Source organism: Pongo abelii, chromosome 21 (assembly GCF_028885655.2).
Source record: "Pongo abelii isolate AG06213 chromosome 21, NHGRI_mPonAbe1-v2.0_pri, whole genome shotgun sequence".
Classification (NCBI taxonomy): domain Eukaryota; kingdom Metazoa; phylum Chordata; class Mammalia; order Primates; family Hominidae; genus Pongo; species Pongo abelii.
Window position 1 is genome coordinate 46,129,278 of NC_072006.2, and position 25,128 is coordinate 46,154,405.

At 39.0% G+C, this 25,128-nt stretch overlaps 1 long non-coding RNA gene across 2 annotated transcripts; it reads right to left on the reverse strand.

The window, feature by feature from the left end:
* Window positions 1-1,921: 1,921 nt before the first annotated feature.
* LOC129052239 (uncharacterized) lies at window positions 1,922-24,797 on the reverse strand. 2 transcript variants are annotated; one of them, XR_008517185.1, is made up of 5 exons: window positions 24,496-24,797; window positions 23,733-23,877; window positions 21,966-22,562; window positions 4,526-5,101; window positions 1,922-4,444 (listed from the first exon to the last, which is right to left on the reverse strand). It is a non-coding gene; the product is annotated as an uncharacterized LOC129052239 (long non-coding RNA). The 2 variants fall into 2 exon arrangements; XR_008517184.1 differs by having other exon boundaries at window positions 21,966-22,567.
* Window positions 24,798-25,128: the final 331 nt, after the last annotated feature.

Sequence of the window (25,128 nt, forward strand, 5' to 3'; positions counted from 1 at the left end):
AGAGACAGAATTCTAGAGGAAATGTACAACTGGAACAAAGATATACAGGCAGGAAATTCCAGGCAGAGTTTGGGGCCTGTCTGATGATGACAATCTATTTGAAGACTATGCTTGGGATATCCTGTGGAAGACAACTAGTGCTTTTTTGAGTGTCTAACACCAGCTGGTGAGCCACTTTCATCTCCCTGCTGAGAGAGTACGTGGAAGAAGCCTCTCACTTAGAATTATAAACGATCCTAGTGAACATAATTTCAGCAATTACCAATGTTCAGTAATTATGCTAATGCTGATTCACAAAGGGCTGTTATTTGCTCAGCATGTTCTGTGCACATTATCTCTTTACCTGACTAACAGTGTTTTCTCACTGCAGTTATGGTTTGCTTGTCACGTTAAGTGATGTTTGCATCTTTGAGCTTGTCAAGACACTAGGATTAGAGCCAAAGTCTTGTTCCCACCCCCGTTACAAAGATTTTCTTGTGGGCCTCTTGATGAGAATGGAACGAAAGGGGAAAAAGCAAAAAAGAAGCAGAAAAAGGAACCCTATTGACTTATGGGGAAATTATATTTCAGAGGCGAAGTGAGTTACAGAGAAACAGAGAGCTAGGATTCGTATCACTATCTTTCTGATTCCTGATAGGGCCTCTGGTGATTAGGAAGGTTGAGAGCTTGCCTGGTCTCCTCTATCTGTAACACAACAACAGCGTGTTTTTTTGGCTTGAAATGGTCATACCATTCTGAGTTTCTGCTTCAAGTTGTAAGAGTGCTTAGAGATTATCTAGGACAGTGATGCTCAAAGCGTGGTCTTTAGACCAGTTGCATCAGCACCACCTGGGAATTTGTTAGAAATGCAAATTCCTGGGTTCTATGCTAGAACTAGATTCAGAAGCTCTCAGAGTTTCTGTGTTTTAACACGGTCACATATATATTTTTTCCTTGAGACGGAGTCTTGCTCTGTTGCCCAGGCTCACTGCAACCTCTGTCTCCCGGGTTCAAGTGATTCTCCTGCCTCAGCCTCCTGAATAGCTGGGACTACAGACATGTGCCACCATGCCTGGCTAATTTTTGTAGTTTTAAAAATAGGCACTGGGTTTCACCATGTTGGCCAGGCTGGTCTCAAACTCCTGACTTCAAGTGATCCACCTGCCTCGGCCTCCCAAAGTGCTGGGATTACAGGCGTGAGCCACCACACCCGGTTGGCCATATGTGTTTTAACAAGCCCTCCAGGTGATTCTGATGCATGTTCAAGTTTGAGAAGGATATGCTAGGCTTTTGATACTGGAATTGTGGGCCATAGACCAGCAGCATCAATGTCCTGGGAGAGCTTGTTACCAAAGCAACATCTCAGGCCACACCCAGACTTACTGAATTGGAGTCTGCATCTTAGAAGATCTGCAGGCGATTTATATGCATGCTGAAGTCTGAGTATCACTCATTCTACTCCAAATGCTTCCACTTACTGTGGACAAGAGGCAAAATGACTGGTGGATGTTGCACTAAGTAGCGACAGAACCAGACTGCTATTACTCCTACTAAATAGCTAACATTTATTGTGTGCTTTGTGAGCCTTGGATCTGCTTTTGTTTAAAGAGGGCTTACTATGTGCCAGCATTGGCCCTTGGAATTTTAAAAAATTACTTTCTTTAGAGACAGGTTTCACTCTGTCATTCAGGCTGGAGTGCAGTGGCATAATCACAGCTCACTGCATCCTCAAACTTCTGGGCTCAAGTGATCCTTCCGCCTCAGCCTCCCAAGTAGCTGGGATTATAGGCTTGTGCCACCACGCCTGGCTGGCTTTTCCTGTTTAATTCTCACCATATCCCTTTGAGGTAGGTATAAAAATCTGCTTATCTAGAATGGGTATTTGGCTAGATAACTGAGAAAAATCAATTAAGGCAAGAAATCACACAAATTATATACACTTTAAGCATTTAATTTTAACTTAAGCATGTAAGTGTACATGCATTCATGAGTCTTTTGATGTGGGGGTCCAGGTATTTTCCTTGTGTACCCAGGTTTCCTTCCTGCTGAAGTTTACATATCATTGATGATCCCTAACTTAATTTGCTTTGAAGTGGGCAAGAATTCAACCTGTGAAGAAATCTGAGGGCAGGAATCCTTCTAGAATTTTGTTTTTCCCAAACTCCAAATTCTGTAGAATTTTTAAAAAAGTTATTTGCCTTGTGCACAGTATTCAAACACAGTTTTCATAGATGCATTGATTCTTATATATAATATTTAATTAAATCTGTGATTATAGTAACAAGTATAAATGGTGTTAGCACGCTTGGAACCAATGCAAGATTAAACAATTCAGCTTTTAGAAGCTGAAGCGAATGGGTGTGTCAGAGAGTGGCTTCTTAGCCCTGAACATTCTAGTGCCATGGGTTTGGTCAACGTGTCTTAGAGAATTGGCAATGGTGGTTGAATACCAAACAGCTGAGCTCTTAAAACATGTTATTATCATCTCTATGAGGTTCAGAAAGGTTAAGGACTCTTCTCAAAGCCACATAGCTGGAAAGAGCTGGAGCTGGGAGGTAGACCCAGCCAGCCTGCATCCAGAGCCCCTACTGAACTCCCCTGATTGTCTGTTTAGGTAAAAAATGATAATCAGTCTTTTTATCTTGACAAAGTATAAACACTTCTCTTTTTTATATAACTATAAATACTTCTCCAAATACATGCTTCTTTCTGCCCTCACAGTCCTTCTATCCTTAATTTAGAAAGAAAACTTGGTGTTCTTGACAGATGAGCAATTGAAATGGATGCATTAATTGATTTAAATGTCCAAGCATCAATATTCTCTGACAAAACATTGTCAGTGCACAGAAGACCAGTTAATGCAGAAAATAACCATGGAAGGGGGAATCGATTAGACTGAAAGTTTAGTTGAACCCTTTGATAAAGCATCTGTAGGTAGCTAGGTAGCATGCATTTCTCCTTCCCTCTGCTATGTCCCCATCCTCTCCCATACACACCTCTTATTGTGTAAAGCATTATACATCCAGTGAAATACTACACCTTATGGTCCTAGTTCTGTTATTATTTCTGTGCACCATCTCCTTTGGTGTGACTCATTGCTAGTTACTTGCCTTGCATGCCCTATATGTAAAATGGGGATAAGAATAGTACTTGCCTATCTATTAGAGCTGCAGAGAGATGTAAACGGGAAATGCTTAGGACAATATCAGATACATTGTAAATGCCCAGGAAATGGTAGCTATTGTTGTTTTTCCAACCCTTTTTCCCTAGGGAAAAGATAAAAAGACTTAATTAGATATAGCTAAGGGAAAGCATTCTGTTTTAGCTCTTTTGGCCTTCTTTTATAATCCTAGTCCAGTGCCCACAAGGCTCAGTAAATATTTGTAGAAAGTTGAATAGATGAATCGTAGGTCAGTGTTTTTCCCCAATCTGCTTCTGCATCTCATGATGGTCTATGTTATACGGGTTGTTTCTCTGTATCAAAGGCTTTTATACTTCTGCAGTTTCAAAGAATTCTCAGTCTCTCCATCTGCAATTGCTTACGGTCTTCATATTGTCAAGTACGGACTTTTTCTGAATTATGTTTTCAAGGGAATCTTGTTTCCCTCTCATATTCTCAGAAAAATGCCTACAGACAATTGCCTGCAGAATGACAAATGGCTTACATGGCTTGTTTCTCCGCTTTGTTGCTTGGATCTGAGTGCCCTGTGATCTGAGGTTTATGACTCTTGGCTGCCTCCATGTCTCACTGTGGTTTTATATCCCCTGGCTTTTTGGCAGAAATAAAACTTTTAGATTTGTCCTCAACTGAAAATGTTTCAGCTGTGTGTGCAGGCATCTTCATGCTATAGAAGAAGGAATGGAACTGTGAATGGTGGGAAAGACTGAAGGAAGTAATGGAGATGACGATGCAGAAGTAGGTGCTCTTGCAAAGCAGTCCTGGGACAGATAAAGGAAGCAAAGGCAGAGAACCCCAATGCCTTGTAAGTAAATTCTTTTGTCTTGGCGGAGTTCTAACCTGGAGTTGTCTGGGATAGGACTGGGATGCTAGAAGCCAGGTTAGGTAAATATCCCCATGGGCATGTGAGGATCACCTGCAGTTCTTTTTGCCTTAAGTGGTTGTGTCAAGTGCGTTTCAAGTGCCTCTTCACCACCCAGAGCTACTCTTTGCTGCCTCTGCTCTGCTCTGCTCTCTTCCCAGGAGGCTGACTCTGATCGATTGCATGAGCAGGTTCCTGTGCCCTCTAGCTTCAGCTAGGCGGGTCCAGTCAACAGAGACCCTTGGCAGGACATCAGAGGTTTGGAGCGAGGAGGGTATGCTCAGGGTATCTATTCCTCTGAAGGAATTGCCTCAGGCTGGCTGTGCCTTTCAGTGGAAGGTAAATGTTCCCCTCAAGGTGGCTCCTTTTATAAAATTCTCTCCTTCCAGTTCTGGTATCTGTTCTCTCTCCTCTTCATTTTGAGCCTAGAAAAGATAACGACCACATTGTTACTAATCCCGGGGTACTGCACTGTCCCTGAAAGCTTCCCTATAACCTGCCCCCACCTTTGCAAATGGTTCTTTTATTAAGCCCTGTTCATGGGATCCCAGTATGAGTGTGTCTGTGCTTCATGCCAGGACCCTGGCTGTTACAGTCTCAAGTTGCTCTGCCTCCATAGGAAAACAGTGGCATCTGAGAGGTAAGAGTCAAAAAGAGATAAAAATAGCATGGTTGGGTATGAAAGAGGTGGTTTCAGTTGCAAGCAAGAGGAAACAGTCCCAGCTCACTTAAGTGGAAAAGGAATTCATTGGTGGGATATTGGGTATGGCTTATAGAACTGGGAAGGCTGAGGATCAGGCAGGAAGCTGGGCAGCAGGGACCACAGGGGCATTCTGGTTAGGATGATGCTACTGGTTACTGTTGCTGTGAATGCATTCTCAATTGTAAATGCATCTTTGCTTCACTTCCTTAGGGTTCAGCATCCCAGGTAGGAGCATCTGCTTGGCCAATGCTGGGTCACATACAGCATCCTAGTTGCAGGAAGGGGAGAAGTTAAAGCTTCTCTCTTCTTCCATCTGCGTTGGCTTCTTTCCTTCCTCCCCTCCCCATCCCACCAATAGTTACTTCTGGTTTCTCCACAGCTGGGATTGAGGAGAGAGGAGACGTATGGTCAGGAAAGGCTGTACTTGGCGGGTACTGTCATGAGCTGGTGTTACTACTCTCTGTGACTGGCAGCTGTTCAAAGCTAAGTCTTAACTCTCCTTGACCAAATCTATCTTCCTTCTGTCTGGCCATCTGGTATTCTATCTCTTCTGTTGGGAATCCCATCCCTGCTGTTTCCTCCCAGTCATTCTTGGGAGAAATCCAAGATGACCCTGGTATGGCACCCCTCCAAGGGCTGCTCAAAACCTATATTTTTCCTCAGCCTTTGGAGAAGGCCAGAAAGCATTTAATTTTATCAATCTCATACAATCAGGCTGCTTGTATTGGAGGCAGTCGGCTGGTGTAAAGGTTCAGAGTGGCTTTAGAACCCACTCTAATAAACATTAAGAAGCTTTGCTCTCTGCACTCATCTACACAGAAGCTGGCTTGATTTTATAAAGACCACCCCAGAACTATCTATCCAAGCTCCCAGACATGAGCCAAGGTGGAGAGAGCCCAGAAAGAGACATAGATGGTTCTCTTGGAACAGGGTTTCTCCCAGAAAGGATTTTCAGACAATATAGAGTTTCTAACAATTTCTACCCTTTCCTAGAAAAAAACAAAGCCTTCTAATGATATTTAACACTTCTAAATTTCCACTTAGCCAAGAACAATGGTGCCCAATCTGTCACAATTCACCACGTTTTATTTGATTGTTATGTGAGCTTTCATTCTGTTTCAAAGGCCTCATTTGCCATTTTAAATAAGCATTTGTTATTGTGTATCAACTTATGAACTCAGGGCTCTTAGTTAATCTCAAGTCTTTTTTTAATAGATCTGAGTAAATGTAAATAAGGGGAACTTCAGCGGTTTAGGGGTCTCGATAGGTCAAACTAGAACCACAGAGCCTGGGACTTGGCTCTAACCTGACATTAATAAGAAGGTCCTATCCCACATGATTTCCGCTTTCCCCAGCCCACTACCCCTGAGCTATGAAAGGTCAAGACACAGGCTTTTGAGAAAGGATGGAGGCCAAGGAGGACTTTACTAGGTAATTACTATTATCTCAAAGAAATAGAAAAGGTACCAATTGTCATTTCTCTATGATACTAAATTTTAGGAGAGATTTCTAAGATATTCAAGGATGATGAATATATAAAATACTGGTTTTATTATATAAATGGATCTTGGGATAATATTAGTGTTGGAAGCTTTTGGGGTCTCTGCCTAATGGGCAGGATTTTTCTTTTTTTTATTTAGCCATTTGGGGGATACAGATGATGCAGATATAAGAAGTCAAAGACATTCTTTGCATTTGAAGCAAAAGCATCTCAAATCGCTATTATCTTCACCATCACCATCGCCACCCATAATATCTTCATAAATCTTTATGCACATTCTTTATTACTTTCTTTAGATAAATTCTTCCAGGTAAAATGACTAGCTAAAAGCATATGAATTTTAAAACTCATTTTTAATGAAAAATTTTATATATTTTATAAAAGTAGAAAAAATAGGGTACAAAGATTTTAAAATCTAACATGCATTGCTCAGCTGCCTTCTGGAAAGTACTATTAAGTTGCACCCTCATGAATCTTGAGAATTCCCATATCCTGACATTGTGCATAGGACTGGACTTTAAATGTTTTTGGTCAATTCACTGAATGAGAAATGGCATCACATTGTTGTTTTAATTTTCACTGGTTTGTTTAGTAGTAAGGGTAAACATTTTTCCATATATTTTTGGTCTTTTTTTATGATTTCTTTATTTATATACTCTGTTCAATTTGCCACTGCCTATTCCTTTCTTACTAATTTGCAAGAGGTCTTTATAATTTAAGAATATTAACCCTTTTTCCGGTAAGTACATTGCAGTTATTTCAAGTATTTTCTCATTTGTCATTTGCCTTCCAATTTTCTTCATTGTGTTTCTTGACATATTGAAATATTGTATATAATAATGTGTTATATATATTTTATATATATATATATTTTGAGATGGAGTTTCACTCTTGTCACCCAAGCTGGACTGCAGTTGTGTGATCTCAGCTCACTGCAGCCTCTGCCTCCTGGGTTCAAGTGATTCTCCTGCCTCAGCCTCCCGAGTAGCTGGGATTACAGGCATATGCCACCACACCGGGCTAATTTTTTTTATTTTTAGTAGAGATGGGGTTTCACCATGTTGGCTGGGCTGGTCATGAACTCCTGGCCTCAAGTGATCTGCCTGCCTTGGCCTCCCAAAGTGCTGGGATTACAGGTGTGAGCCACCTTGACTGGCCAAAATATTACATTTTTATATAGCAAAATCAATCTAGTTTTTACTGATGGTTTTCCTTACTTTGGTTATTTGCTTAGGACTCAAACATATACATTTCTCTCTCTCTCTCTCTATATATATATCTATATATATACACATACACACACAGACACATATGTGTATATATACACACACATATATATACATATAGATGTTTTTAATTTACGCATATAGATGTGTATATGTGTGTGTATATATACGTGTGTATATGTGTGTGTATATGTAACATATATGTGTTTATATACATAACATATATATGACACACACACACACATATGTGTGTGTGTGTTGTCCCTTGATACATGCAGGGGATTGGTGTCTGACCTTCCAGGATACCAAAATATGCAAAAGTCAGCCCTTTGTATTGATAAAAGAGAAACTTTAGTTGAATTAAATTTAAAGGCATTTAATTGAGCAATGAATGATTTGTGAATCAGCAGCCCCCAGAATCACAGCAGATTCACAGAGACTCCAGTGCAGCTACATGGTGGAAGAAAATTTATAGAACAGAAAAGGAAATGACGTACTGACATCGGCAGAGAGGTACAGAAACAGCTGGATTGGTTCCAGGTTGGCGTTTGCCTCATTTGAATACAGTTTGAACACTTAGCCCTCTGAGCGGTTGAAGCACGGCTGCTGGGATTGGTCAAGACTCAGTTATGGTTACAGGCGCATGCTCCTAAGTTAGGGTCTCAATCTTGTCTGACCATTAAGCCAGGCTACAGTTCATCCACAAGGACTCAAATAGAGACGCACAGAGTCCTTCTCAGACCATATTCAGTTTGCTTCAAAAGTATACCTGGGTTTCTCATCCCTCAAATACTGTGTTTTCAATCCACGTTTGGTTGAAAAACATTCGCGTGAAAGTTGACCTGTGCAGTTCAAACTTGTGTTATTCAAAGGCCAACTGAAAAACACTACATATTTGACACTTTAGTAGTTTCATTTCCTGTATTTAAAAATCTTTAATACGTCTGGGATTTATTTGGGTACATGAATAGTACAAGATAGTATTCTTGGGATTTTTCCTTTTCAAGTAGTTAAATAATTTGAGCAATCCTTATTAATGTAGTGTTTTCCTATTGATTTAAAGTGCTGTCATTATTACGTACTAAATATTTATGTCTAAGGCTTTTTATTGTGTTCATTGATCTGTCTAATCTTGTACAGTACCCAAGTGGCTTTATAATTGAAACTGTGTATAAGGTTTTACTTTTTGACAATTTACCCTGTCTCTAATTCTTCCAGTCAATATTTCCTCTTTTTCTAAACTTTTTTGGCTTCTCTCAGATGTTTATTCCCTAAACTTCAGAGTTGTTCTTACAATTTTATCAATTGCTTTAAATTTATAATTGATTTGGCATAATTTATATTTTTATATATTTAAGTCTTGCCCTCAGGAGCATTTTGTCACTTTCTCTTCTATGGAGGGAAGGGGCCATATTCTATGGCCTCGGTAAGGTTTGGATGTGTTCTTCATAAAATTTTTACTTGTTGATAATTAAATTCATTCTTGGAGATTTTATATTTTTATTACAGCTATGAGTAGAATTTCCTCCACTTTTTTTTTTTTTTTACAGATTATGGCATGTATATAGGAAGGTACTCATTTTTAATATGTATTTTGTAACCACCAAATTTAATGAACTGTTTTATTAGTTCTAATACTTTAGAGTTGATACTTGTGTTTTCTAAGTAGAAACTGGCATCATTTACAATAACTATAATTTTGAGTATTTTTCAACATTCTTTATTTTTTCATTTTTCTCTCTCTTCTTCTCTCCCTTTTCTTTCTCTTTTTCCTTATATTTCCAGCACTTCTAGGATGATGTTAAGATAACAACGAGCAGCCTAACTCAGAATAGAAATATCTCTTGTTTGTTCACCTTTTTAATTTAAATTACATATGATAATATTTCATTAGTTATTTTGCAACTCCCAGTAGTTGTGTATGTTCTATGGGAGTCTGCTCCCTTGGCTGTAGATGACTGAGTCTTTTCAAGGATTTTTTGATTTGGAAGTAAGGGAACTAAAGAAGCCCCCTTTTGATTGTGGGAGCCATGGGACTAGAAGTCAGGAATTACAGCTCAACTAGATCCTTGCCATGTGAAGGACCGAATGAATCTAATACAGAAAACTGTGCCCAGTGGAGAGAGTGCAGATGGCATGAGTGTCTGGCTGCAGCTGCCCTTGACACGCAGCTCTGGGGAGGGGATCTCATTCCTATAGTTATGTGAGTTGCCCCATTATCCTTCTAATAAATTCCCAAGATAAGTTTAAATTTGGTTTTTGGTCCTTCTAATCCTGAGAATATAGGTCCTCTCTCTTTTAAAAAATATTTCTTACACAATTAATGGTTTGCTGGAGTCGTCCAACTTCTCAACTCTTCTTTAGGAATATATAAATTACCCAAATTTACTTTACTGAGGATTTCAAATTGATTAGCAGGGAATTATCCCTAATTCTTTCTTATGAGTAAAAAGAAACTCACTACTTAATGTGAAAAAGCTCATATATGTTACCCAGTTTCTTTCTACGGTATTTTCTAGTATAAAACAATTATACTGTTAGAAGCACTGCATTTGAAAGATTATATTATGAAAAAATTGTTTCAATATGACAAAAGAAGATTAGGAGTTAGGCAGTTTCAGATCTACAATAAATTATTTTTTCTACAGAAATGTCAATAATAAAGGTTTATTTATTTTTATTTCTGCAGGTATATTTTGTCACTGCAAATGAAAAATGAAAAAATTGATTTATCAATACTGACAGAAACAAACTCAAATGTCTCCTTACTTGTCCTTATATTCTCACATGCAGGAACCTCCCATTCTCCTTGAGTCAACTTTGAACTTAACCTTACACTTTTGCTTGCAGCACAATTTATAAAAGTCTACAGTAAAAAAGAACCATAGAATGTGAGGATAAATGAAAGTACACATTCCTATGATAATACTCGAGCACCCACAGCAGACTGCTGGGTCTTCTTATTTTCAGTCAATTGCTTGTCTAATTTTGAACCGTTGATGGTCCCCATAACGGTTAGCTTTTACTGCATAACAAACCACTTCAGAATGTAGTTCCTTAAAAAAATCAACATGATTTTGTGGTTTGGCGACTGGGGCTGGGTTCAGCTGGGAGATTCTTCTGGTTTTGGCTGGGCAGTCAGCTGCCAGGCCAGCTCAGGGCTGGTTGAACAAGGAGTGGCCTCAACTCAGTGGCTTATCTCTACTTCACATGGTCTCTCATTTTCTAGAAGGCTAGCCTGGCTTTGCTCACATGATGATGGCAGGGTTCTAAGAGAGAGGGAGAGGAAGTAAGGTTTCTTGAGACCTAGGCTTGGACCTGTACAAGGTCATATCTGCCATATTCTATTGGCCAGAATTAAGTCAAAATAGACTCAATCTCTTCATGACAGGACTTAAAAAGTCACATTGCAAAGGGCATGGCTACAGTGAGGGGTGAGATTTTAATATCTGCCATATAATATGAATTGTGTTACTGTAATTCAGAATGCAAACTGTATCCCCAATTAATCAACAGGTTACTTTCTGTTGATGGTGAAAAACTTACCAGAAGGATGTGTATATGTGTATGTATTGTGTGTTTTTCAGTTTTCTAAATCATTACTTTTTGTTTGTATTTTTGTTAATTTATATGTGTCAAACATAGAGTAGGCATTTAATAGATACATGCTGAATAAATTATTGCATGGTTTCTCTAATATTTTATAGGTAAGATTTGAGTTTTAAGTTTAGCAAATATTTTATATTCCTTTTTGTTTAATAGTAAAACATGGAATTAAGTAAATTTGTCCTTGAGTAGAGATTTGGTCACATACCATAGGAAATTTTTTTAAAATTTATTTTTATTTTTAATTTTTGTCTTCATAGTTTGAGGACTGGTCACAAAGAGGCACTTTAGTATTTACTACCCAGGTGCAGAAGCAGATCATTGCTAGCCTTCCAAGAAATGGCCTTTATGCCTCTATTTGGTTGTTGCTTCTCTCTCCCCTCAAAGTAACTACTATCTTAATTTTTATGTTAATTACTTGCTTGCTTTTCCTTTTAATTTTGCCAGCTACATATGTGTACCTAAACACTACAGTTTAGTTTTGTCTGCTTTTTGAACTTATGGAAATGGATTAATATAGTTTATTTTTGTCTTTCTGGCTTATTTGGTTTCACATTATCTTTGTGAGATTTATGACATAGTTCACTCGTTTTAATTGCTGTCTATTTCGTTATATGAATATACTGCAATTTATTTTTTTATTCTTTTACACGCATATACCACCATTTATTTGTTCATTTGAGTACTAATGGGTTGTTTTGTTAATGGGTCTCTTCAGCTTTGGGATTAATGAGTTGATAATGAATAAATGGTGAAATGGGGTTGAATGGCTTGTTTTCAGTTTTTTATGCTTATAAATAATGCTGTTACAAGCATTCTTTTATGTTTCTTGATGCATGTGAGCATACATTACTAGGGGTGAAGTTACTGGGTAAGAGGCTTTGTGTGTGTTTGACTTCAGTGGTGTAGTACAAGCTGTTTCAAAGTAGCTGTATCCATGTGCACTTTCACCAACATTGTAGGAGAGCTTCCACTGCATCCATCCTTGCCAACACTTTGGCATGGTCAGACTTTTTATTTTTAGCCATGCTGGTGGCTGTATAGTGGCATCTTGTTGTTTGGATTTGTATATCTTTGATGACTAATAAGATCAATTTTTTTTTTTTTTTTTTTTTTGAGATGGAGTCTTGCTCTGTCACCCAGGCTGGGATGCAGTGGCGCAGTCTCGGCTCACTGCAACCTCCACCTCCCGGGTTCAAGCAATTCTTCCTCAGCCTCCCGAGTAGCTTGGACTACAGGCATGTGTCATCACGCCTGGCTAATTTTTTTTTTAAATTTATTATTATTATACTTTAGGTTTTAGGGTACATGTGCGCAATGTGCAGGTTAGTTACATATGTATACATGTGCCATGCTGGTGCACTGCACCCACTAACTCGTCATCTAGCATTAGGTATATCTCCCAATGCCATCCCTCCCCCCTCCCCCCACCCCACAACAGTCCCCAGAGTGTGATGATCCCCTTCCTGTGTCCATGTGTTCTCATTGTTCAATTCCCACCTATGAGTGAGAATATGCGGTGTTTGGTTTTTTGTTCTTGCGATAGTTTACTGAGAATGATGATTTCCAATTTCATCCATGTCCCTACAAAGGACATGAACTCATCCTTTTTTATGGCTGCATAGTATTCCATGGTGTATATGTGCCACATTTTCTTAATCCAGTCTATCATTCTTGGACATTTGGGTTGGTTCCAAGACCTTGCTATTGTGAATAGTGCCACAATAAACATACGTGTGCATGTGTCTTTATAGCAGCATGATTTATAGTCCTTTGGGTATATACCCAGTAATGGGATGGCTGGGTCAAATGGAATTTCTAGTTCAAGATCCCTGAGGAATCGCCACACTGACTTCCACAATAGTTGAACTAGTTTACAGTCCCACCAACAGTGTAAAAGTGTTCCTATTTCTCCACATCCTCTCCAGCACCTGTTGTTTCCTGACTTTTTAATGACTGCCATTCTAACTGGTATGAGATGGTATCTCATTGTGGTTTTGATTTGCATTTCTCTGATGGCCAGTGATGATGAGCATTTTTTCATGTGTTTTTTGGCTGCATAAATGTCTTTTGAGAAGTGTCTGTTCATGTCCTTCACCCACTTTTTGATGGGGTTGTTTGTTTTTTTCTTGTAAATTTGTTTGAGTTCATTGTAGATTCTGGATATTAGCCCTTTGTCAGATGAGTAGGTTGTGAAAATTTTCTCCCATTGTGTAGGTTGCCTGTTCACTCTGATGGTAGTTTCCTTTGCTGTGCAGAAGCTCTTTAGTTTCATTAGATCTCATTTGTCAATTCTGGCTTTTGTTGCCATTGCTTTTGGTGTTTTAGACATGAAGTCCTTGCCCATGCCTATGGCCTGAATGGTAATGCCTAGGTTTTCTTCTAGGGTTTTTATGGTTTTAGGTCTAACATTTAAGTCTTTAATCCATCTTGAATTGATTTTTGTATCAGGTGTAAGGAAGCGATCCCGTTTCAGCTTTCTACATATGGCTAGCCAGTTTTCCCAGCACCATTTATTAAATAGGGAATCCTTTCCCCATTGCTTGTTTTTCTCAGGTTTGTCAAAGATTAGATAGTTGTAGATATGCGGCGTTATTTCTGAGGGCTCTGTACTGTTCCATTGATCTATATCTCTGTTTTGGTACCAGTACCATGCTGCTTTGGTTACTGTAGCCTTGTAGTATAGTTTGAAGTCAGGTAGTGTGATGCCTCCAGCTTTGTTCTTTTGGCTTAGAATTGACTTGGCGATGCGGGCTCTTTTTTGGTTCCATATGAACTTTGAAGTAGTTTTTTCCAATTCTGTGAAGAAAGTCATTGGTAGCTTGATGGGGATGGCATTGAATCTGTAAATTACCTTGGGAAGTATGGCCATTTTTGCGATATTGATTCTTCTTACCCATGAGCATGGAATGTTCTTCCATTTGTTTGTATCCTCTTTTATTTCCTTGAGCAGTGGTTTATAGTTCTCCTTGAAGAGGTCCTTCACGTCCCTTGTAAGTGGAATTCCTAGGTATTTTATTCTCTTTGAAGCAATTGTGAATGGGAGTTCACTCATGATTTGGCTGTTTGTCTGTTTTTGGTGTATAAGAATGCTTGTGATTTTTGTACATTGATTTTGTAACCTGAGACTTTGCTGAAGTTGCTTATCAGCTTAAGGAGATTTTGGGCTGAGACAACGGGGTTTTCTAGATATACAATCATGTCATCTGCAAACAGGGACAATTTGACTTCCTCTTTTCCTAATTGAATACCCTTTATTTCTTTCTCCTGCCTAATTGCCCTGGCCAGAACTTCCAACACTATGTTGAATAGGAGTGGTGAGAGAGAGCATCCCTGTGTTGTGCCAGTTTTCAAAGGGAATGCTTCCAGTTTTTGCCCATTCAGTATGATATTGGCTGTGGGTTTGTCATAGATAGCTCTTATTATTTTGAGATACGTCCCATCAATACCTAATTTATTGAGAGTTTTTAGCATGAGGGGTTGTTGAATTTTGTCAAAGGCCTTTTCTGCATCTATTGAGATAAACATGTGGTTTTTGTCTTTGGTTCTGTTTATATGCTGGATTACATTTATTGATTTGCGTATATTGAACCAGCCTTGCATCCCAGGGATGAAGCCCACTTGATCATGGTGGATAAGCTTTTTAATGTGCTGCTGGATTCGGTTTGCCAGTATTTTATTGAGGACTTTTGCATCAATGTTCATCAAGGATATTGGTCTAAAATTCTCTTTTTTGGTTGTGTCTCTGCCCAGCTTTGGTATCAGGATGATGCTGGCCTCATAAAATGAGTTAGGGAGGATTCCCTCTTTTTCTATTGATTGGAATAGTTTCAGAAGGAATGGTACCAGTTCCTCCTTGTACCTCTGGTAGAATTCGGCTGTGAATCCATCTGGTCCTGGACTCTTTTTGGTTGGTAAGCTATTGATTATTGCCACAATTTCAGATCCTGTTATTGGTCTATTCAGAGAGTCAACTTCTTCCTGGTTTAGTCTTGGGAGAGTGTATGTGTCGAGGAATTTATCCATTTCTTCTAGATTTTCTAGTTTATTTGCATAGAGGTGTTTGTAGTACTCTCTGATGGTAGTTTGTATTTCTGTGGGATCGGTGGTGATATCCCCTTTATCATTTTTTATTGCATCTATTTGCTTCTTCTCTCTTTTCTTCTTTATTAATCTTGCTAGCAGTCTTTCAATTTTGTTGATCCTTTCAAAAAACCAGCTCCTGGATTCATTCATTTTTTGAAGGGTTTTTTGTGTCTCTATTTCCTTCAGTTCTGCTCTGATTTTAGTTATTTCTTGCCTTCTGCTAGCTTTTGAATGTGTTTGCTCTTGCTTTTCTAGTTCTTTTAATTGTGATGTTAGGGTGTCAATTTTGGATCTTTCCTGCTTTCTCTTGTGGGCATTTAGTGCTATAAATTTCCCTCTACACACTGCTTTGAATGCGTCCCAGAGATTCTAGTACATTGTGTCTTTGTTCTCGTTGGTTTCAAAGAACATCTTTATTTCTGCCTTCATTTCGTTATGTACCCAGTAGTCATTCAGGAGCAGGTTGTTCAGTTTCCATGTAGTTGAGCAGTTTTGAGTGAGTTTCTTAATCCTGAGTTCTAGTTTGATTACACTATGGTCTGAGAGACAGTTTGTTATAATTTCTGTTCTTTTACATTTGCTGAGGAGAGCTTTACTTCCAACTATGTGGTCGATTTTGGAATAGGTGTGGTGTGGTGCTGAAAAAAATGTATATTCTGTTGATTTGGGGTGGAGAGTTCTGTAGATGTCTATTAGGTCTGCTTGGTGCAGAGCTGAGTTCAATTCCTGGGTACCCTTGTTGACTTTCTGTCTCGTTGATCTGTCTAATGTTGACAGTGGGGTGTTAAAGTCTCCCATTATTATTGTGTGGGAGTCTAAGTCTCTTTGTAGGTGAGTCAGGACTTGCTTTAGGAATCTGGGTGCTCCTGTATTGGGTGCATAAATATTTAGGATAGTTAGCTCTTCTTGTTGAATTGATCCCTTTACCATTATGTAATGGCCTTCTTTGTCTCTTTTGATCTTTGTTGGTTTAAAGTTTGTTTTATCAGAGACTAGGATTGCAACCCCTGCCTTTTTTTGTTTTCCATTTGCTTGGTAGATCTTCCTCCATCCTTTTATTTTGAGCCTATGTGTGTCTCTGCACATGAGATGGGTTTCCTGAATACAGCACACTGATGGGTCTTGACTCTATCCAATTTGCCAGTCTGTGTCTTTTAATTGGAGCATTTAGTCCCTTTACATTTAAAGTTAATATTGTTATGTGTGAATTTGATCCTGTCATTATGATGTTAGCTGGTTATTTTGCTCGTTAGTTGATGCAGTTTCTTCCTAGTCTCGATGGTCTTTACATTTTGGCATGATTTTGCAGCGGCTGGTACTGGTTGTGCCTTTCCATGTTTAGTGCTTCCTTCAGGAGCCCTTTTAGGGCAGGCCTGGTGGTGACAAAATCTCTCAGCATTTGCTTGTCTGTAAGTATTTTATTTCTCCTTCACTTATGAAGCTTAGTTTGGCTGGATGTGAAATTCTGGGTTGAAAATTCTTTTCTTTAAGAATGTTGAATATTGGCCCCCACTCTCTTCTGGCTTGTAGAGTTTCTGCTGAGAGATCCGCTGTTAGTCTGATGGGCTTCCCTTTGTGGGTAACCCGACCTTTCTCTCTGGCTGCCCTTAACATTTTTTCCTTCATTTCAACTTTGGTGAATCTGACAATTATGTGTCTTGGAGTTGCTCTTCTCGAGGAGTATCTTTGTGGCATTCTCTGTATTTCCCGAATCTGAATGTTGGCCTGCCTTGCTAGATTGGGGAAGTTTTCCTGGATGATATCCTGCAAAGTGTTTTCCAACTTGGTTCCATTCTCCCCGTCACTTTCAGGTACACCAATCAGACGTAGATTTGATCTTTGCACATAGTCCCACATTTCTTGGAGGCTTTGTTCACTTCTTTTTATTCTTTTTTCTCTAAACTTCCCTTCTCGCTTCATTTCATTCATTTCATCTTCCATCACTGATACCCTTTCTTCCATTTGATCGCATCGGCTCCTGAAGCTTCTGCATTCTTCACCTAGTTCTCGAGCCTTGGTTTTCAGCTCCATCAGCTCCTTTAAGCACTTCTCTGTATTGGTTATTCTAGTTATACATTCTTCTAAATTTTTTTCAAAGTTTTCAACTTCTTTGCCTTTGGTTTGAATATCCTCCCATAGCTCTGAGTAATTTGATCGTCTGAAGCCTTCTTCTCTCAGCTCGTCAAAGTCATTCTCCGTCCAGCTTTGATCCGTTGCTGGTGAGGAACTGCGTTCCTTTGGAGGAGGAGAGGTGCTCTGCATTTTAGAGTTTCCAGTTTTTCTGCTCTGTTTTTCCCCCATCTTTGTGGTTTTATCTACTTTTGGTCTTTGATGATGGTGATGTACAGATGGGTTTTTGGTGTGGATGTCCTTTCTGTTTGTTAGTTTTCCTTCTAACAGACAGGACCCTCAGCTGCAGGTCTGTTGGAGTACCTGGCCGGCCGTGTGAGGTGTCAGTCTGCCCCTGCTGGGGGGTGCCTCCCAGTTAGGCTGCTCGGGGGTCAGGGGTCAGGGACCCACTTGAGGAGGCAGTCTGCCCATTCTCAGATCTCCAGCTGCGTGCTGGGAGAACCACTGCTCTCTTCAAAGCTGTCAGACAGGGACATTTAAGTCTGCAGACGTTACTGCTGTCTTTTTGTTTGTCTGTGCCCTGCCCGCAGAGGTGGAGCCTACAGAGGCAGGCAGGCCTCCTTGAGCTGTGGTGGGCTCCTGCCAGTTCGAGCTTCCCAGCTGCTTTGTTTACCTAAGCAAGCCTGGGCAATGGCGGGCGCCCCTCCCCCAGCTTCGCTGCCGCCTTGCAGTTTGATCTCAGACTGCTGTGCTAGCAATCAGCGAGACTCCGTGGGCGTAGGACCCTCTGAGCCAGGTGCGGGATATTAATCTCCTGGTGTGCCGTTTTTTAAGCCCATCGGAAAAGCGCAGTATTTGGGTGGGAGTGACCCGATTTTCCAGGTGCTGTCTGTCACCCCTTTCTTTGACTAGGAAAGGGAACTCCCTGACCCTTTGCGCTTCCCGAGTGAGGCAATGCCTCGCCCTTCCTCGGCTTGCGCACGTGCAGGCACCCACTGACTTGTGCCCACTGTCTGGCACTCCCTAGTGAGAGGAACCCAGTACCTCAGATGGAAATGCAGAAATCACCTGTCTTCTGCGTCGCTCACGCTGGGAGCTGTAGACCGGAGCTGTTCCTATTCGGCCATTTTCTAATGTAGATTGCCACGCCAGGCTAATTTTTGTATTTTTATAGAGACCGGGTTTCACTGTGTTGGTCAGGCTGGTTTTGAACTCCTGACCTCATGATCTGCCCGCCTTGGCCTCCCAAAGTGCTAGGATTACAGGTGTGAGCCACTGCACCAGGTGAAGATCAATCATCTTTTTACATTTTTTTTTGGTGGGGGGGAGATTAGGATTTTCTCTTTTGGAAAGTACCTAGTTAAGTCTCCTGCTCATTCTTCTATTGAGTTGACTGTCTTTTTTCTTATTTATTTATATAACAACTTCTCTTGACTTTCCTTTTTGTAATCTTAATGGTATTTTTTGATGAGTACAATTCTTAATTATAATCAAGTCCAACTTATCACACTTTTTTCTTATTTGGTTAGTAATTTCTATGTATGATTTAAGAAAACTTTCTCTACCTTGAGGCTCTCTGTTGCATTCTACTTTTCAGTTTCATTAGTTTTTGCTCTTAACTTTCTCATTTGCTTCCTTTTATTTTTTTTCAGGCTCAATTTGCTATTCCTTTTCTAAATTTTTAAGACTAAATGCTTTATTTACTGATTTTCAGCTTGTATTTTCTTTCTAATATAAGCATGACTTTAGTTATGTCTCTCAAATTTTAATATGTTTTGTTGTCATTATAAATCACATAAAAATATTTTCTCATTTCCTTACTGATTTGTTCTTTGACTGATGGGTTGTTTGAAGTGTATTTCAGTTTAAAAAATTTCCAAACAAATGGCAATTTTTTTTTGCTATTATTTGTTCCTGATTTCAAGCTTAATTCCACTGTAGCCAGAGACCTTACTTTGCATGATGTAAATCCTTTGAAATTTGCTGACTCTTGCTTTTGTGCAGGATATGGTCAATTTTTGAAATTAATGTTCCATGTGTCCTTGTATTTAAGTCTTTGTCTCATGCTCTTCTGAGAGAACAGAGGCTAAGATATGACAGTTGAATCTTCATTATGAAACCTAGACTTTATCAATATATAACAATCTTTCTTGTCTTGTGTAATATGTTTTTCCTTTGAAGGTACTTTATCTGATATGAATGTTGTACTTATGCTTTTAAAATTTGCATTTATTTAATACACATTTGCCCTTTTTGTATTTAACATAGATACTTCACTTGTGTCCTTGAAAACTGTATCGTTGGATTTTGTCTTTGACTTAATTTGGGAATTTTTTTCTTTTAATAGTGGAATTTTACATATTGGCATTTACTATTAAAACTATTTGATATTATTTCCTTAGCTTTGTTTCATGTTGTAAACTTTTATGCCTCATAGTTTTTCTTTGCATTGTTTTAAACTAGAGAACTACATTTACTTCAAAAAATGCCACTTTGGAAGATATATTTTAATCAGAGTAGTGGGTTTATTTACGATTTTCAAAAACATTCTGTAACTGTTGCTTTTTAAATTTTTATAATGAAACATGTTTAGTATAAATTTTTATCACTAAACATGTTTAGTATAATGTTTATAACTAAACATGAAATTAATTTTTCAGTTTTTTCTCCTTAATATGCAGTGTGAGCATATTTTTATTCTCTTATCCTCAACCTCTTGGGTTTTATGAACACAATCTAGTGTCTTAGGTAATCTTTTCTTAAGAATAATTTTTGACATTTGCATTGTTTTATAAACAGATTTACAAGCATTACTTAGACCTTTATTTAGACCTTTATTATTTATTTTATTTATTTATATTTATATTTATTATATATTTAAATATATTATATTTATTATATTTATATTATTTATTTATTATTTATTTATTATTATTTATTTATTATTATTATTATTATTTATTATTTATTATTTAGACCTTTATTATCACCTTTTTGGCTGATTACAGAACTCGCCATTGTCTTTTAATATCTTGATTTCCCCAAAGTTGAGTTGTTAACTACATCGTGTCTTGACTAGTTAGTGTTCAAGTGGTTTTTAATTTCCAGAAAGATGCATGGTGGCACATTTTCTTTTTTTTTTTTTTTTTTTTTTTTTTTAAGACTACAGATTGTTTTTATTTTTGCATTTTTTGTGTTTTCCATACGGCCCACAATTAGTATGCATCAATTTCACTTTTTTTTTTTTTTTTTCAATTAAAACAACATAAATTTATTCTTTCACAGTTCCAGGGGCACATTTTCTAAGTCTTTGCTGAAAATGGTTTTGTTTTTGCTTCTACACTAAAAAAGGTGAGTTTTCCGGGTCTAAAATTCTTAAGTTGCAAACTTTTCCATACTGTGTCTAGATATTAATCTCTTCATTGATGCTTGAAAACAGATATCCGAAATGTAGATATCCTTATAATCTTATTACAGATCATTTCTCTAGTCTGGGAAAGCATTCCCTTCTTTTTCTTATTGCTTCTGTTCTGTTCTGGTATCTCTTGAAAATGAATAAGTTATCTTTATGTTGCATTTTGCCATTTTCTGTCCTCCATTTCTATTATCTTCTTTATCATAATGTTTGTCATTGTCTTTTTCTCCTTAATTCTGGGAAAGCTAGTATTTTTTAAAATCAGTATCACTGAATGTTTTATTCAGTATAATGTTTTATTCTTTTTTCTTCCGTGATTTTAAAATTTGTTACTGCATTTTACTTTTTCACTTTTCAGACTTTTAACACTTTTTTGCCCAGCTGTACCAAGAAAAAGCTATACTGCCTAAAATGGGCCAGGATTGAGGTATCTCTGAAAGTCTTTTCAGAGACTCATTTACTCTCTCCCCAGATGGATCACTCTTTGTTTGGAGGTAGAATTTCAAACTCTGTGCTTTCTGTCTTGTCCTATCTCCTCAGTATCTATGAGGACTCTTGAAGTTTCTGGCATGTATTTATTTAGCAAATACTTATTGAATACTTATTATTTTCCAGGTATTCTTCTAGGTACTTGTGATCCATCAGTGAATGAACAGATAAATACACCTATTTTTTAAAAAAATTATTTTCGATAGTGGTAAAATATGTGTAACATAAAATTTACCATATTAACCATTCTTAAGCACACAGTTCAATAGTGTTAATTAAGTACATTCACATTGCTAGGCATCCAATCTCCAAAATTCTTTTCATCTTTCAAAACTGAAACTCTGTAACCATTAAACAACAACTTAACTATTTTCTCCTCCTCCCAGCCCCTGGAAATGACCATTTTACTTTTTATCTCTATGGATTAGACTACTCTAGGTACCTCATATGTGTGAAATTATACAGAATTTGTCCTTTTGTGTCTGGTTTCACTGAGCATAATGTTTTCAAGGTTCATCCATGTTTTAGGATGTATCAGAATTTCCTTCCTTTTTAAGGCTAACATTCTATTGTATGTATATGCCACATTTTATTTATCAATAAACAGTTAAGTTGCTTCTATCTTCCAGCGATTGTGAATAATGTTGCTATGAACATGGGTGTACAAATATCTCTTAGAGACCCTGCTTTTATTTCTTTTGGGTACATACCCAGAAGTAAAATTGCTAGATCATATGGTAGTTCTATTTTTAATTTTTTGAGGAACCACCATGTTGTTTTCCACAGTAGTTGTACCATTTTACATTTCTACTAACAACACATAGGGGTTCCAATTTCTTCGCATACTCACCAACATTTGTTGTTTTCCATTTTTTTGATAGCAGTCATCCTAATTACCCCTACTCTTATGGAACTCAGATTCTAGCAGGAGTTAGAAGAGGAGAGAGATGACAAAAAACATAATATGACATACATTGTGTAGTATTTCATAAGCTGATATAAACATAGAGCAGGAAAGGGGAGGATCAGGAATGGTGGTGGGAGGGGGTGAGATTAGTGCTAATTTAAACAGGTGATCAGGATAGCTCCACCAGTCCACTGACAAGATGATAAGCAAAGACTTGAAGGAGGTAAGGAAGCTGACCTCAAATGGAAAACTTTCTGGTGTCTAGCCTTGTTGGGGTTGTTTCTTCTGAGTTTGGATTTTATGGTTCATTTGGACAGGTCTCTGGGGTTGGGGAAGTTAGGTGGGGTATTGTTTACGTGTGCTTGAGAAAATCCCGTGCCTGAGAGCCCTCATCTCTTCTTGGCAAACCTTCACAGCTAGCTCTGCAATGGGGCCATTGTCATGCTGGGCCCAGACACAGGGTGAGGAGGTGAACTAGGGTGAAAAGCGGCTGAGAGTCAGATGGCTGGCAAGCTCTGGAGGCTGCTGATCAAGGTCAACCTGCGCTGGGATAAAGAGAACAGGGCTGATTGGGAGCATGTACAGGACACAGGTCAGGAACAGGCAGTAAATAAACATGAGGGGCACATGCAAAGCCTGAGCATAGGACAGGTTTCAAAGTTCCAAGCTAAGTCTGGGGCACAATTTGGGAAATGGGGAGAGACTATGGGCAGCTTGGGGGATATCTCTGACTCATACACTCATTAGACTATGAGATGGGGTTTGAGGGCTGTTGAGAGATCTTTGTATGACTGGAGGATCCAGGTGAGAGACTGGGTAACCAGGACAGTCAAAAGCAGGGTGGAATTTGGATTCTGAGACATTTGCCCCCAGCAGGGGGTGAAGGTGGATATATGGGATGTGGGTGGCCAGCTGGCTGTAGTGGAAAGCAAGGCGGCAGAGGGGACACCTGCAGCAGTTCGCTCCTTGACACAAAAACTTCTCAGCCCTTCCTCAACTGTAACTTTTGTGGAAACTCTCATTGCCTCTTCCGGTGTGCTTCCTCCTGCACCTTTCTCTTGAGAACAGGCTCTGCCCCTTAACTGCACTGGTCCAGCCTGAGTATTCCATCACCAGCCGCCATGATGACTTCATGGTAGAAATGGCCACAGTTGGAGAAATCAGAGTCTTTGTCCAGGAATTTTTTCTTTTTTGTAAATGAATTGATACTGGTTATTTATTTGTTTGTGGTTTAGTCAGTTAAATTTTGCATTCTTTGCAATACAAACTCTTCAGGTATCAGTTCCTCACTGTCTACCTCCCATATACCTCTCATCCTTCCACAAGCTTTTACCTGTATAAAGGCCAAATATCTCCTCACAATATTAACAAAACTATATATATATATAAATATTTATATATAAATATATATATATTTTTATATATATACAATATATATATATGTGTTTTATTATACTTTAAGTTCTAGGGTACCATCATTCTCAGCAAACTATCGCAAGGACAAAAAACCAAACACCGCATATTCTCACTCATAGGTGGGAATTGAACAATGAGAACACCTGGACACAGGAAGGGGAACATCACACACCAGGGCCTGTTGTGGGGTCGGGGGGAGTGGGGAGGGAAAGCATTAGGAGATATACCTAATGTAGATGACGAGTTAATGGGTGCAGCACACCAACATGGCACATGTATACATATGTAACAAACCTGCACGTTGTGCACATGTACTCTCCAGGAATTTTTTCTACTTTGAGTTAGCAGGGAGGTCACTCTTGTCAGTTTCATGGAGCTAGAAGTGTGTGAATCTATGATTGCTGGTGACCAAATTCTCTGCTTCTTGGAGAGAGTCTGTCTGCAGGGAGAAGGAAAGAGGGAAAGGGAGAGGGAGAGGGGGAGGAAGTGGGGAAGGGGGAGGGGAGGGGGAGAGGGAAGGGAGTGGGAGAAGAGGGGGAGGTAAGTTGGTTTTCAGTGACTGAGGTCTCCTAATCTGCCTGTATTCCTAAAACTCTGCTTTGCATCTGTGAGCTACCTCAGGATCCTTCTCCCTAGATTCTCCCTTCCTCCCCTTCCTCCCCTCCCTTCTCTCCCTTCCCTTCTCTCCCTTCCCTCCCTCCCTCCCTCCCTCCCTCCCTCCCTCCTTTCCTTCCTCCCTCCCTTCCTTCCTCCCTTCCTCCCTCCCTTCCTCCCTCCCCCTCTCTTTCTTTCCTTCTTTTGTCTCTTTCTCTCTCTTTCTTTCTCTCTCTCTCTCCTTCCTTCCTTCTTTCTCTCTCTCTCACTCCCTCCCTTCCTCTTTTCTTTCTTTTTTCTTCTTTTCTTTTCTCCTTTCTTTCTCTTTCTTTCTTTCTTTCTTCCTTCCTTCCTTCCTTCCTTCCTTCCTTTCTCTCTATCTCTTTTTCTTTCTTTCTCTCTCTCTCCCTTCCTTCCTTCCTTCCTTCTCATGCTAGTTTGAGTTGAGGTTTCTCTCACTCACATACAAAAGTGTTCTGACTACTGTAACAAGATTTCCAAATAGTGGCAGCCCTTCTTTTCTTGAATCTCTCTCTTTTTTGGTTTTGTGGCTCTCAGGTCTCCCAGCTCTCTAACTGGATCCCCAGTCTGTCTTCTACTGGCCGCTGTTTCTTCTGCTGCTCCATGGTGTCTTTCCCCACGATTCTGTACTTCCCTTTCTACTTTTTGCTTTCTAGGCATTATGCTCAGATAGCTCACCCACTCACATAGCACTAACTGCCACTGCTGGGGGAGACCCTTTAACAGTCCACCCTAGAGCTCCAGTGGCTGGTCTGGATGACAGCTACATCCATATAATGCCTCACAATGGTCCAGAAACTTATTATGACATTGTGCAATAAGAAAAACATGGGCTTTTGAAACTAGGCAGGCCTGAGTATAAACACTGGATCTAAGCATAAGGAACTATGAGCATATCTTAGAGATCTTGCAGGTTTGGTTCCAGACCACTGCAATAAAGAAAATATGGCAATAAAGAAAATGTTTTAATGAAGTTAATATCACAATGAAGTGAGTCACACACATTTTTTGGTTTCCCAGGGGTTAAAAAAGTTATATTTACACTATACTGTAGTCTGTGAAGTATGTAATAGCA